Below are 15,707 nucleotides of genomic sequence, written 5' to 3'. Positions count from 1 at the left end.
CAAGTTCCGTAATCAACAAAATACTGAGAAATTTCATATCCGGCCGCTTTGGTTTTCCCATAATTGGACATAGTATAAAATATACCGATTGTTTTTGGTCATTGTGCTTAATTGCATTGTTTCATATATAAAAAACATCGCCAAAAATTTCATACAAAAATATTTATTATACGAAAATTTATCACCGTTGGTCTAACTTTGGGATGCCAAAAATCACGTGTTGAGAAAAACGCCTTCAAAGGTTTAGACCAATTGTAGATGGAAACAAAAAACAGTCAATGAGCCCAAAATCCACCAGGCTTGTAGCTTGGGCACTCCTTTGAAGCAGACGACCTCTTTTTAAGCGAGCTGAAGGGTACATTTCTTTTCTTGCCTGTTTTTCGGCTCCAGCTGGCTCACGTGCAGCCTTCGTCATAAGGTGGCCGTCACTGGTCCGGCACACCATCCTCGTACTATACCTATAGCTGCATCTTGTAAAGCACTATACCTGTCTTCTTGAAAACTAGAACTAAACTGAACTCAAACTGGTGTAGGAGAAAACACAGACAACCTGACGCAAACGCAACGGCGCGCAATGTAAACCACAGAGTTCCCGGCACACAGCCCTGTAGTGGAAATTTTGAAAAAAAAAATCGAAAATTTAACGCACTACAAAATGCGTCCAACAGCGTTAGAAAGTATCTAAACAAATAAGTATTAAATAATATATATACGACGAGACATTTTTTGACAACATGGTTGGTGTTTTAGAATCAGAAACCCCCAGTTTCGGTTTCGGATGCGCTTAGGAAGGGTTGCGAAGGGATCATAACTTTTAAACCGATTAAGATAACAGCATAATTCTTTTTGCTACATATTTTTAATAGACATGAATGTTGAAAATGCTGAATCCGAACAGCCACTTTTTGTCAAAAAATGCCGCCTTGAAGATGGTGATCTACCTTAAGTTATTAACGTGTTGTATGTAAAGGATTGAAGCTGATTGATGAAGAGGCTTGATTTAAGTTAGATGTAATTATTCACGTGTGAATTCATGCCTTGTAGACCGATGCGTTTACTGATGTTTCACATTTCCGAATTCGGACAAGTGTGTCACTCATTCAATCTCTCGAGCAAAGAAACAGCCGCAAGAATATGTGTTTATTGGGAATTAAACATTTAGCTATGATATTTCGCTCAGAACGCGTGTGTTACCATTTCACACAGCTATAAAGAATTTGTTGTTTCCAGATGGTGTCTTGAGAACTGCCTTTGATAGATAAAAAAGATGTAGCCAGAATATTTGTTAACTTCACGCCACTGCAAATTTGTTCCTGTTGTGCTACGTGGTCTCCTTTTTGCCCAATTTCTTTTACTTTCTACTCATAACAAAATAACACATACGGAAGGCAGCGGAGTCTGCTCATGTCGACGATGCGATAGCACAGCTGTCATGCGCAGCTGTTTGACGCATACCTTATTTGTTTGAATGCACACTTCAGCCATATTACTGTTATAGGTTGATATAGATTGAGGCTTTAAAGTTTTATTTAACGTGTTCTTCAAAATCTATAGCAGGTCGTTGCTGATATAGCGTCTGGCTGAAGAATTCTCTCGTTTGTTTCCCTTAATGCCTTGCAGCATACACCCTGACCATTGTGCAACAATTTCGGGGTTCTTAACGTGTCGCAGCCAATCGAGGCGTTAGGCCACCGCATTTTTGTGTTTCCAAAAACACTTGGCGCTCCAATAAAGGCCTTTGAGATTGCATAAATAAACGTCATGCGGTGAAGGTCACCTAATCACGAAAGAGCGTATTTTCGCTCGCAAGGTGGCAGTAGCAAAGTGGCACCTTGGGTAAAAGACTAAAATATAAAAATGGCGCGAACTTTAAAATTTTTTGCGTGTTATCTGAAACACCTTATGTGTGGGTGGATACGCTATCGTCGGAGCCAGCAGGAATTGATGAATAGGGCGTGAGCGTCCGACGACAGGTATCATGGTGATAGACAAATGGGCGTTTGAGAGAATTGTAGGTGGTTATGCAGACGTCCCAACTGTGTAACAGTTGGTAAATCTGCGGCGAGGTTCTGACTCAAGGTCCAATCGTTCCTGGCCACTCCGCCTATGCAGGTGCGTTTTGTGCCCACCTTCATCGTTAACGTTGACTTAACGAGGAGCCCGACGAAGTGCGAAGCAACGTCAGACTCATTGCACTCGAAGCCGCGGGACTCCGCTGCAGGTGTGTAAACTAAAAAACGCACACGGCGGAAAATGTATTTGCCCTGTTAATGTACACGTATCATTGTGAATGTATTTTAGAACGGTATCTTGTTTTCTTATTTGAGTATGTACGTGCAATACGTCCACCTTTACTTGCTTAAAATCACGTTCTTCTACAGGGTTTTAATACTTGTGCTTATTGTGCCTTTTTTGCACATAGTTTGCAGAATTGTATAAAAGTTTTGTAGTTTGTTTTCCGGAATTAATGAGTCGTCTTCTTGGTGTTGGTGTTCCTTCAAGATGTGTAAGCAGATTTTTTGTTGTTTGTTAATGTTGTCATTCGCAAATACACAATTGTTTGTTCCAGGTTTTCTAACCAAACAAATTTCTGGTTCGGGTATGGTTCAGATTCGGGCGAATTGTTTCGTTCCGGTTCAGTTCCGGTTCGAAAAAATCACATATCAAACCGCTTCCCTAACCTGTTCGGAAGCATGACCTGGTTGACAAATTGGTTCCATGAGTTGAATGATCAGCTGTCAGAAAATGCCTTTGTCGAATAGAACGAGAATAAACACAAAATACAAACAAACTTTCAAAATACTACTGTTTATAAATAACAATGATGCGATATGAAATCAAACTTTAAACAATTCTTTGACATATTAGGAAAATGTTACAGCAGTTCCGCTCAACCTGAAAGCAGTAATTTGTGGGCAGTGACTCGTCAGAGGTGCTGCGGCGCCGTTCTCCGCTCGCTACTTCCTGTTTGATTCCTATCTTGTTGAATTGAACAAAGTTTTGTTCAATTCAATAAATTTTTCCTGCTTCGCAGTGCTCACGCGCCACATACCGGGGCAGCTCGCATTCTTTTTTTACCATTTGTTACTAGTTCTAGTTTGAACCACACGAGCGGGACTTGTGTTTTATGTGCTTGCTGTCACATCGTACGAGAAGGAGATTGTCTGCGCCGTCCTGAACCCATCGTGTTTTTTTCCAAGGACGTTTAGCGAAAAAACCAAAAGAACAAGGATTCCTACCAAAATGGCACTTAAGTAGATATATTTTTCATATAGGCTGCAAGTTAAGGACACGTGTTTCGGCTGAAGTATACCTGCGCTATTGTTAGCAGTAAATAATGGGGACATGAATGACTAGGGCAAATGGTTCCAGGAGTGTACAACAGCTCGGCTTATCTACTGTTAAACCTGGGTGTAACAAACTTCTTTGGGACAAATTCCTTGATTTAACAAGGTTTTGAAGTTCCCCATTGCCACAAACATTGAAGCCCATGTTCTTCGTACCTTGATGTAATAAACTCACTACAGTGATAAACCGTTGTTCTTTCCGCATTTACTAAAAAATCGGCCAGAGAATTGCAATAACTTACGAATACTATCAATACTTCTAGGAACCAGCAGCCACAACACCATCTAGAATCGTGAAAAGCAAATTCGTCGTTATGATAATAATGAACCAGAAACTGCCAGCACCATCCCAGGGCTAACGTTTCGCCCACTTTAGCTTTTGCTTTTTTAACGTGACACCACGTGGCAAGGGTAACTGTACTTCTTCTTTTTTTGCCCGCACTACAAACTACCATGCGTTTCCACGTGTAAGTTCGGTGCCGTTTCGACATCTAAGATTTGGTTTGCTACGACTGCTAGACACCGTGTATACTTACGCTTCTATACTAGTATGTGCGGTGTAGGTTCATAACTGAGGACTTCTGCTACCACAAAAAAAAAACTTCTTTTTCAAGACAAGCTCGCAATTTTTATTGCCGTCTCATCCCTTTACAGTCTCCAAACATGGACTCTCTCAAAAATTTTGGGCGTGAATAATATAATCAAGTTCCCGAAAAGCTGCCCTTTCAGCGCGGGTTTGGTTCTTGAAATACATTTTGTATCAAAAGTTGTCAACAGGCAGAAGTGATAACTAAGTTACGTTAATGAGTAAGGGGGTAAGTTGCCTTGCTTCTTTGAAGTGTGTAGCGCCCAAGCACATCAGGAACTTTGTTACTCTGAAATGAATCCTTCAAATGCAAGTTTGCTGGCCTAGCATTCTGCCTCGTCTCCGCTCTATTCACGCGACCACACTTGAAACATGGCTGTAACAAAAAGCTGCATGTGACAAAAAATTGCGAAATTTTGTCACCTTCACTATATCCAGGTAACACTGTAGACCTCGTGTCTGCGTATCCTCCTATTTTTCGCCAAAAGGCTGAATCAAAGGACAAGCGGTATCTGTTTGAAGCATCTGTTTGTGTGCGCGACACCTAGTGACTGCGTTGGCTAGATACCGTGACTGCGGACAAGCTAGGAATAAAATATGGGCCCATAAAGTGCTCCGCCCTTGACATTTGAAGTAGTTACGATTTACCAGCTACTTTCCCTTGCACATTTTATGTTGTCCAAAGGACTACATAAAGCCACCAACAAGAGGTACGACCGTTGGATATATTTATATTCTTCTCTTTTTGGTTTAAATCAAAATCTTCGCTATGAAATCGCTTATCACGCTGACGTTCATACCCTAGAGTTAGGCCTGCGTATTGGCGCACTTAAACAACAGCGCATATAAACCTCAGGACAAGGTTTCCGCAAAGCTTAGTCGACGGAAAGTCACGCTACATCACCAAAACATTACAAAGTTCGAATAATCTGCCCTCAGACAACTACAAACATACACCTTCCTTAGCCAAAATGGCTACCACGTATATCAACCATCCAATATCCAGTACACTACAAATACTGAAGTCAGGTGCACATAGAGATATTTTCATACATTTTAGGAAAAGCGAGCACGTGCCACCTCTTTCCCGAAACACAAACCTTCACCAGCCGTGGAAGCCACTGCTGTTCAGCTCTGCGTCTCGGACCATCTCCTGCTTACCGCGAGAGTCAGTTGTCGATGCGAAGACGTTTCATGAATTCCTGTCATGAGGGCACCACTTTTACTTTATCACCACAAATTCTGACTACAAATAAACTTTTGTCTCTCTCGCTCGATAAAAATGCAACGCACTCTGCTTTAAGTGGACATACCCTACGCACCATTTCTTGAAAACAAAAAAAAACAGCACCCGGAGAAGACACCTTATGCCCTCCTTTGCTACGCGGACATTCCTTCCCACTTGAGACACGAGGGTGAGCAGTTTCGGCTGTCTTCTCGCACATTTTTCCTGAGCCGAGGCAACAAGACTGTGCGGATAACAGACCTTATCCTACCACCAGTCTGCGTTTTCTCAACTCTGTCATAAATACAACCACACATCCAAGTTCTGCTCCCGGCCTGACACCCTCTACTGTCTTTTACGACATGCCAACAACCCACATCCTTCACACCTAATCCCGATATAGGTACAAGAAATTTCATGCAGTGACTGAAGAGGTCGCACTTCTAGACTTGGAGCATGCCGATGAAGAGACCTCGAGTGCGATAAAGGCCATGGCATCACGGACTGCAGGACACTCCGACCGTTCGGGTGCCCCTAACATCAAGCACTGATAAGATGCTGGATAATGATATTTGTTCCCAGTCACTTTCTCAATCACATCGATAAAATAAACTACACAGCTGATTTCATTGAGCCTTGTTCCTATAAGGTCCACGTAGCATCGAACTGCAGTGCGGAGGGAAGGAACTGCCCTTGGATATGGTCTAAAACGATTCGTGTGGCCTGGTTTCTTGTTCGGCAGCTTAAAAATAAAGTATTTCAAAACATCAACATAGGGAACAATACTTCAAAGTGTTTGCCAAGGCCCGGACTGTCCCCAGGCTCTTCTCAGATGTGTCGTCTTTTTTCCTAAATAATTGTCGCAACCGATATTTTGTGAATTTTTTTTGTTTTTGTTTTGTCCCCGCACGTCGTAGCGGCGCAGCGTTTTAATTTCCCGTGCCGAAATCGCAGTATTCCATTGCTTCTCCTGGCATTTAACCGTGACATGCCATGCGCGCTGATATCGAAACATTGTAATCTGTCACTCACCTATGCGTTTCTTGTTAGATCGGCAACATACCCAATATCTTTTTCGACGTTCCTAGGACTGCTGTTGAAACGACGCATGCAGAGCTATGTCGGGCATACGATTCGCAGATGTTTCTGTACAGGTACGTTTGACTACTTCTTTGACGTGAGGCCATTTCTTGGAAGTTTGCAGCCAAAGTTCCGCGCAATAACTTTACATTTGTACAAGACGTGCACCCTTTTTCACTACTTGACGGTATAGCCCGAGCGAAAAGGAATTGGGTGACAAAGATACAACTCAGCATATGGGATAAGGAATGCCTGCACGCTGGCCTTCAAACTTCTCGTAGTGGCAACGAAGCAGTGCAAATATACCAAACGGAAGAGAAGAAAGCGACAAACACAATGTTGGTGGCTTTCTCTTTCGTCTCTTCAGTTCCACCTGGGTGCACCGTTGCTTTTTTGCCATGATTGTATAACAACTATCCAGCCTCCCCACTCTAGTAACTTCTGGCGATTCGTCGACTCCGGTGCTCAAGCTTCTCCAAAAGGTGCGAGAGTGGCAGAGATGCAGAATTTAGACGGGAGGTGACTAAGGACCCCAGGCAAGACGCATACACAAACTAGTACGTGGTTTCCTTTGTGCCGTACGCATTAGTGTCCATTACAGCAAGCCCCGACCGTCTGGGCGCGCACGTTCATGCTCGTCGGGAACGGCGGTTCCCCAGCTTTCCCCAGCTTTCTCTGTCCCCGTAACGGCACCAATTTATCGCCCTGCTTGTTGACATAAGCCAAGCCCTTTCCTCCACCAAGATGAAGATCGGTGAACTGCGCGAGGGTAAACTCTACCGAGGCATCACCCGACACCTCCTCCTACGAAACTTCGTGCGGAAATGGTCGCGGCTACCGAATAGTTTTTGTGACTACAGCATACACCAGAAGGCTGCAGCGTTGGTTTAATGGAGCAGCAGCGATGAAAGTACTGCAAATGTGGAAATCAACTATACTGCAGCATCGGTAAACGGCACTACCCCACACAAACTGCAGCGAGATAACCTTAAAGGCGCGTGTGTACCATAGGTCCGCAGGCTCACTCAGGAGTGCACGCACACACACCCCACTCACCAGTCATGAGTGAGTGGTGAGTGACCCTCGCCGTCGTTTTGGACTGGCCAGTATGAGTGCGAGTGAGTGCAAGCCCCACGCGCACTGAGACCCACTGACTACTCGCCAGTGCAAGCGCCACTCGCGGCAAGCCCCACTCACCACTCGCGATTGCGAGAGCAACTCAAAGGGAGCCTCGCTCACCACTCCGGACTGCGAGTGCCACTCGCCGTGAGCCCAGTGAGCCACTCGCGAGAGCAACTCGAGGGGAGCCTCGCTCACCACTCGGGACTGCGAGTGCCACTCGCCGTGAGCCCAGCTCACCACTCGCGATTGCGAGAGCAACTCGAGGGGAGCCTCGCTCACCACTCGGGTGTGCGAGTGCCACTCGCCGTGAGCCCAGCTCACCACTCACAAGTGCAATCGCGCTACTCGCGCCATTACCAGGGCTAACCGCGGTGATCGCCACTATTGCGTTTGTACACGCTGGTGGCTATTCGTCGCAGGAGCCGCTCGGTCTGATGGTTATTAATGGCGGCATTTCTTTTAGCTTCGAAAATATGTCGTGACTGAGCTCCTGCTAAGGGGCACTCTAAAAGTATCTGTTTCGTGTTGATTTAGGAATATGATTCGGATGGCCTTCTGACGCCGTAATGCACGAATACTGTCGGTTTCATGACTCTTGTCCGGTCTGCTTTACACGCTCACGTGCGAGGGGAGACGACGAGTGCTGAGCGCTAGCGCGAGTGAGTGCGAGTGGGGACGCCGAATGGTGAGCGTAAGTGAGTGCGAGTGGTGACTGCGAGTGGTGAGCGTGAGAGGAAATGAGTGCGAGTATGGACGGCAAGTGGTGAGCGTGAGCGCTAGTGAGTGCGATTGGTCACGGCGAGTCGTGGGCGTGAGTGCTAGTGGGTGCGAGTGATGGAGGGCGCGTAGTCAGCGTGGGTGCGAGTGAGTGCGAATGGTGACGATGACTCGTGAGCGTGAGTGTGAGTGGGTGCCTGAGGGAAAATATATTTTTCTGTGTCAGTGTGAATGAGTACCGTCAAGTCTTGCCTAGGTATGGTGCGTATGAAATGTTCGACTAGGACGCATAAACGACTCAAAACAATTACTAGCTAAAATTAGGAACAGGGTAGAAAAAGCGCAGAAAAACAGCTGTCGGTACAAATTGTGATGTTTTCGTGGCCTGATTTCTGTGTTCTGCCGTTTTAACACCGGAGCTGTTGTATGTACAGCCTTTCCGCAAGTATGCTGCCGGTTGTACGTCAAGCACAGGTAGGAACAGGTTTCGAAACCCACAGATAGGGGCTCATTCCCAGACTCGCCTACGGCGCAGCTGCATCAGTGGTATCGCAAGCACGGGTTCTGGCCCTCCCAAACAGGTGGAAGCCCTTCGCCGGTAACGGTTAGCCACCGAGTCCTGTCCGCTAACCAAAGAATTTGGAAAGCGACGGCGCTGCCGTTCTCGGGACTGGTAATGGGCGCTCGAGTCGACAGAAGAGAACCAAAGCTCCACCGTTTGAACAGATTTCGCACTTGTTGGAACTGGGTTTATTTTTTTCTGCGGTATACCCTTCTTCACAGGATTGCCCCACTCACCCAAAACAAGGCGTTCTAAAGAACACGGTGTAGCTCGTCTGTATCACAGAATGCGTGGGAGTGTACAGCGCGTGATACTAAAAGTACCCACGTAGAGCACAGTACGCAATAGACGCGTTACGTCTGGCTCCCAAGTTTGAAAGCTACACGTATGCGCTTGTTTTTCACTCTTTTGAGAACACAGCCCTCCGTTAAGTCGAATTATGCTCAGTGACGCGGCGCTGTAATTTTTGTGAGTTACTGATTTCAAAAACACTGCGCAGATGAGGAAGATGAGGGCCCAACCTTTCTAATATGACATCGTAACATTTGCTTGCGGGGCTAGATATGACTGCTTCGTCGATACCGATTACAGTCCGCGTTCGTGCTGATGAATGTTTATTCACAAGCTGATTGATTGATTGTAGGATTTAACGCACCGATGAAACGCAGTCGATGAGGCACGCCGTAGTGGAGAGCTCCTGATTAATACTGACCACCAGGGAATGTTTAGCGCGCGCCGACACACCGGCGTTTTTGCTTTTCGCCTCCTTCATAAAAGCGGCCGCCGCGGCCGGCAATCGAACCCGCTACCTCGTGCTCAGCAGCGCAAAGCCTTAGCCACTAAGTTATTCACAAGCGTAATGCGAAGTGTGTCTTATAAGATTATGTTTTTTGCCTCCCTCAAGTTAAAATAAAACCTGATTTAATTAAAAGTCATCACACATTCAACCACTTTTTTTTCAGGCATGGTTGTTCCCGTCTTGACACCGCAACTTGTGCTGGGCGTCATGGTCTTCGTTCGTCCAGTTCTGCTTCCAGGGCCGCCGGATGGGCCGGGTGGTGACGCGTACGTTCGGTTCAGCGGGTGTGCTCAACTTCTGTCACTTTCACGCCAGCCAAGCTCCGGCGACCACCGCTGTCCCACCTTAACTCGGGGCGTCGTTCGTAGTACCAACGTACGAGATTTCTGGATTAATTGTTTTAGCATAGCGGCTAACGTATGCTACGATAGCGGCGGCGGGTACCGGAACCTCAGTCCGGATGTGTGTCTGGACATAGTGAGACGTGCCACGCCTCAGCGGAGGAATTTTGTGGGCACAGCGACGCAATCCGCCCGCCTCCGGATTAAATGCGCACATGCACAGTCGGATCCCGTTACTCCAGGCCGCTAGCGTAGCATACGCTAGCCGCTGTGCTATGAGACTCAAGTATGATTATTTTTTTCTGGCTCTCCAGCAACATCCCAAATACGTGGCCACGGTGCATTTCGCTGCCCAGTCGAAAAACACAACAGAAAAATACGACAGAATGATCCTGTGAGGGAATGGGACATCCTGTAGTCTGTAGTAAACCCTGTCCTGTAGTCTGTAGTAAATCCTGTCCTGTAGTCTGTAGTAAATGGTGTCCTGTATTCTGTAGTAAATCCTGTCGTGTAGTCTGTAGTTAATCCTGTCCTGTAGTCTGTCGTAAATCCTGTCCTGTAGTCTGTAGTAAATTCTACCCTGTAGTCTGTAGTAAATCCTGTTCTGTAGTCTGTAGTAAATCCGGTCATTTCTGTTTTCGTGGTAAATCCTGTCATGTCTCCAATTTCAACTTGTTTGACATAAGAAATTTAGTCCCCGTGATGTTTTTTCTATTAAGTACCTGAAGTATGCAGGATATGCATAACAATATCAATAAAAATATGACCAACAAACACAAGCATTTGGGGTCATTCTTGCCTCTCTGGTACAAGCTTGAAATTGTTTTCAGTGAATAACTGTTTTCAGAAAGCTGTACCAAAACGCATTTAAGCAATGCAACTAGTGGTACATTCATGCATGCAATACAAAAGTTTGATGTTACGCAGACTGCACATCCCTGATCACAGTCCGAAAAAAAAAGCAGTTCGCGGTGCTTATTCATTTTATTTTCCTCTTTTTACAACACTGTTCCTGGGCACTACCGTGGCTTCACTTTTTGTCATGGAGAGGCTTTTACTACCCTCTTATGTTGCTGTTACACCAAACAAATAATTTTTATTTCATTGCCAAATATAAAAGCAAAATATGGCGCGTTATTTGTACGCTCTATGATCGTGCTGACTTTGAAACGGTCAGAACTGTAATTTCTTTTATTACAAAACAGCTTTCATCCGCACGTCATGCGAAACTGCGCCTACTGCAAATTCACGGAAACCTGGACGCTGGTACACGCCGGACGCGGAAACTCGTGGATCCAGCAGCCGCTGCCGTGTAATTGCAAACCCGCGTAGCTGTTAACAAGAAATACAGAAGTCATTCCTTCAGGGAAACCTCAGTAGCGCTACAAAATTTAGCCAGACTCATTTGGGCACTTTTCAGCTGATTTTGCCGTGCTTCCGAAGCAGGGCCAAATCGCGTCCCATCATCGCGTTCCGTCAATGACGCTGAACCTGTTCATAAAAGCAAATTTATTCTCCCCGATAGAAAAAAAAATATTAAACGAGCATTGACAATAACCGTTCGAAAATTCGTTACAAGTGAACAAATATTTCTTTTACACTGCAAAACGTGAGAGAACGTGAGAAAATTAAAATGGAAAGTCAATATTTAGCTGAAATGCTTGCCTTTGTGAACCTTTTTCCGTTGCATTCGCACAGCAAGGCATGGAAGGGTATCCTGTGGCGAAAAGCGCACGTCTCTGTGGTGCTGCACTACCTTGAAGAGTACGCACGCACGATACCTGCCGAAGTCACGCAGGGATCATTGCAAGTTCAGTCACATCGCACGTATTCCAAATCACGCTGCCTGCGAGATTCGTCGCATTCACTCACATAAAGTGCCAATTATCCCAAGCACCCTGGTTAGTCGTCGCTGGAGGAGTCCTCACATCGAGATGCTTGAAATCCGGACCACTGATCTTGCTTTTACCACAGCTTCCGAAGCTTCAAATGTTGCTGCTGACACTCCACGGAGACATAAGATGCACGTTTTTACAAAAACGTTAAGCCTAACTTCAACTAGGCAAAGTGCTGATGTGAAATGTGAACGAGCCACTGGGCCACGCAGCCACCGCAAATTTTGACCGGGGGACGAAAAGCAGGAGGGAACAAAGGAAGGGTAAGGAGGGAACCGGCCGATCACGAGAAGTTGTTTCGCGACCCCTCCTCACCCCTCTCGATTCTTCGTATTGTGGTCTCCCCGTCCCGCGAGTTCTGTCGCGCCGCGACGTGCCTTCAGTGGTGACGATGCTTCCCCGAACTTCTTCCGAAGGGCCGAGCTAGAGGGAAGGCGCGCGTTTTCTTTCTTTCTACATTTATTTTTTTTAACACATCTCGGTAATGCAGCGAGTTCACTGGCGCCGTTTCTTTTTTTTTTTCACACAGGTAGCGGCAACTGGTTCGCTGTTGTTAAAATCTTATTTCAACTATTTCGGCTTGATTGGACACATGTTTTGTGTTAAAATAAATAAATATCTCGCTAAAAAAGTAAAACAACAGCACGCAGATTGAAACACCGGGGCTCTCAAAGACACCCAGAAATACATGTCAGAATGTGCACTGCAATTATTACACCACGTCTTCAAAAAGCACATCTTGCTTGTTTTTTATGCGTCCGTTTTTCCGAGGGGCTACCCTTGTTGCTACCTGATTCTTTTATCAAACATTGTCCACAGTACAATATATGCAATTGCTATTCACTCAAAGAACCCAAGGAATTTCCGAAGTTCTCTATGTATCCATTTTTTTTTATTATGGGGCTACGCTTAGATGCTCCAACATTAGTGTGATTTGTGCTAAGTTGCGTTGTTAATTGCAAATTTGTAGCGAAGGTTTTTTCCAACACGGCCGGAATGCTAATGGCCGCAATGCAACAAACGTTCATTAACCAGACGCTTGCAATGCAATTGAACGAGATGACCGTCACTCGCACGCAGCATTGTTTCCGTGCAGCGCACGCTAAAAAAGTGGGATTTTGCGGCACCGCACGGGCTGCAAACACCTAGTTTCAGGGCATCTGCGTCGATCGCGGCGCTGGAATACAACCAATCCACCCCTTAACCGGCGCGCGGCATTCCCGTGTCCAGCCAAGCAGCGGCACCATACCATCCCGTACTATCCCGTTCGTGCTATCCCCTTCGCATTGGCTGAAGCCCTGTCCTCAAAGGCAATGTCCCCGTGTTATTCGAAGCTCTCCAGCAACCTCCCCGCGTTGCTGTCGTTCAGCGCGGCGTTTTCCTGTGTATTCTCTTCTTTCCCGGCTATTCCATCGCTCTCCTAATGCCGGAAAACGCGGGGTTTTCCGACAGGGTAAGCAAGATATTTTGTAGCAATACTGAACGGTCTGTCATGTGACACTTTCGCAATGGATCTAAAGTTCTCTTTCACACTATAACAATCTGCAGGGACTACAAAATGATCTGTCGCATGGTAGATTATAATGGTAATTACGGAATGCTGAATGTAGTGGCTGAAGGACAGTCTGTGGGCCAACAGAAGTTTGTGTAGTGCCTACAGGGTGTTGCACAATAACTCTAGTACAACAGAAATGTCTCATGCGACAGAAATTTTGTAGTTCTATTACAAATTTAAGGTTTTTGTTGTGGGGACTGCAGAATGTCGGTCGCATGATAGATATGTCTGTTGTACTACATAAATGTCTGTCGTACGACTTACATTCTGTCATCATTCTGCAGAGATTCCTGTCTCACAACAGACCATCCTGCATTCCCAAAAGAAATTCCTGTTGTGCGACAGAAATGCCTGTCGTACGACAGATTTTCTGTAGTTGTACTACAGAAATTTCTGTCGCACGACAGGCCACCCTGTAGTCCCAACAGAAATTCCTGTCGTGCGACAGAAATGCCTGTCGTACGACAGATTTTCTGTAGTTGTACTACAGAACTTCCTGTCGCACGACAGACCATCCTGTAGTCCCAACAGAAATCCCTGTCGTGCGACAGAAATTTCTGTCGTGCGACAGAAATTCCTGTTGTGTTTTTCGACTGGGTGCGGCAGACCTTGCCGTTCTCTTTGCGTTTGTGGATTAAGGGCACCTCTGAATTTTTTTCCTTCGCCCTAGTGCACTCAATGCCTCGAAGGGTTTAAACAGTGAATCAGCAAGTTGCTTTCGCATGTGTATCGGGAAGTCGATTGGGAAAGGTAAGTTTTCAGTGACTGCTAATATATTTTCTTCCCTCTAGTTACGACATGAACAGGTGCTGGTGGTTCCTGCAAACTGTCCCGTCATCTTTATTTTCAGGAACACAGATCTGCCCCTTACGACGCTCATGGTTGTACAAATCATGTTGCCGAGGCTGAACGAAGAGGCCATCAGGATAACCTCTTTGAGGGAGCCCCATTCAAAGCGTTCGTTCAGATCCACCCACCCGGCGATCCAGTCCTTCCTCCCTTCATGTTTGCCTTCATGCCCTACCTGCCATTTCCTCACCACTACACAAAGAACCATGAGCTGGCATGTCGTGGTCGAACTTACCAACTTTGCGTTACAGCGAATAAATAGTTTAAGCACCATCATGTGTACAATAAATTCCGAGGCATTACATTTCCTCAAGGAGGACGACCTGCGAAGCCGGATGAAATACCCATGCGCGCGTATTTAGTTGCACAGGCAAACGTAGAAAATACACGTGTTTATTTCTTCTTCATGCGGAAGGGTAGTCAGTGTAGCTTCGTGAATAATAAAATAGTAAAAAATTCGCGCTTTATTCTATAAGTAAACCAGAGAAGCCTACGTCCTTCAGTAAGCTTCATGTGTTATCATGTAGACGCGAATTCTGGAATGTGTGCAACTTCATTGTGGGCTAAATTATTGCAACAAAATGACTAGTGAGCTAAATGAGAATCGTATTAGCTGCCAACTGTCGCACAATTTTTGTAGAAAATTTGGGTAAAACAAGAGTTGCGACCGTTTTATGCTGAGAATTTGCAACAAAGTAGGCTTTCTCGCAGTTTGCTTTTGAAAACAGAGCACAAAAATGCAGGGAACTTTAGCCACAAAGCTTAACTTTAAAACGCCCGCCGTGCACCAGCCGGCATAAACCCACGTGAAAGCCCGCCACCTGGGACAGCAAGGCCGCAGCTCTTAGAGAGCGATTTCAAAGTTGCGTACCGTCCACACACAGGCCTTCGCCTTCCTACCTAGTACGACCAAACCATCGCCATTCGGGAAGTAGATCCCCTCCGTAGATCCTCTCCGTAGCTCCGTAGATCCTCTCCGGCTCAATTTCGCCAGGAATATGTCATCCATGCACAGCCGCTTCAATGTCTAAAAGTCGGAAGCACACCTTACATTCGAATCGCACTTTTGTCACATGCCATGAGGGCACTTTTTCTAGGCTAACACCAATGAACTTCATCCATACCCAAAATATTTTGCAAGGACAACACACTCCCACCTTTCGTGTTCATCGTTTGGATCGGTGCCTGGTCAACGCGGATCTCCAGGCTTATTTCTCGTCAGTCAAGCCGGAAATTACGGTTGGTATCTTCCCCAGCGCACATCGGCCTTCGTCACTTTCGAAGCACTCGCATATCGTTTTTACGGTGAGCGTACCGCACATTTGATATGCCGCTCACTTTAGTGGACAGTACAGCAGTGCACCTACTGCGGGAATGATCCCATTGCGCCATCGAAGGAATGTTTGTGGGAACCCCGAGACCGACAACCATCAACCAGCTTAGTAAAGGACCCACTAGCGACCTTTGTTTCCAAGCCTGATTGCAAATATGCGGATTTTTTCATTTCACAGCCAAGAAGCGTTTTTGTGCTTTCCACAGGATTGATTGTATTGTTTAAAGGAGCCATGAAGAGAAAACACAAGTTTGGTTCATTCGAAAGATTGAATCGTTAGAACCATAACGACACCA

The sequence above is a fragment of the Haemaphysalis longicornis genome, unplaced genomic scaffold, assembly GCF_048455015.1.
Source record: "Haemaphysalis longicornis isolate Haplotype H1 unplaced genomic scaffold, Haemaphysalis longicornis Haplotype H1 scaffold_7, whole genome shotgun sequence".
Taxonomy (NCBI): Eukaryota; Metazoa; Arthropoda; class Arachnida; order Ixodida; family Ixodidae; genus Haemaphysalis; species Haemaphysalis longicornis.
Note: the sequence above shows the minus strand (reverse complement) of the source record.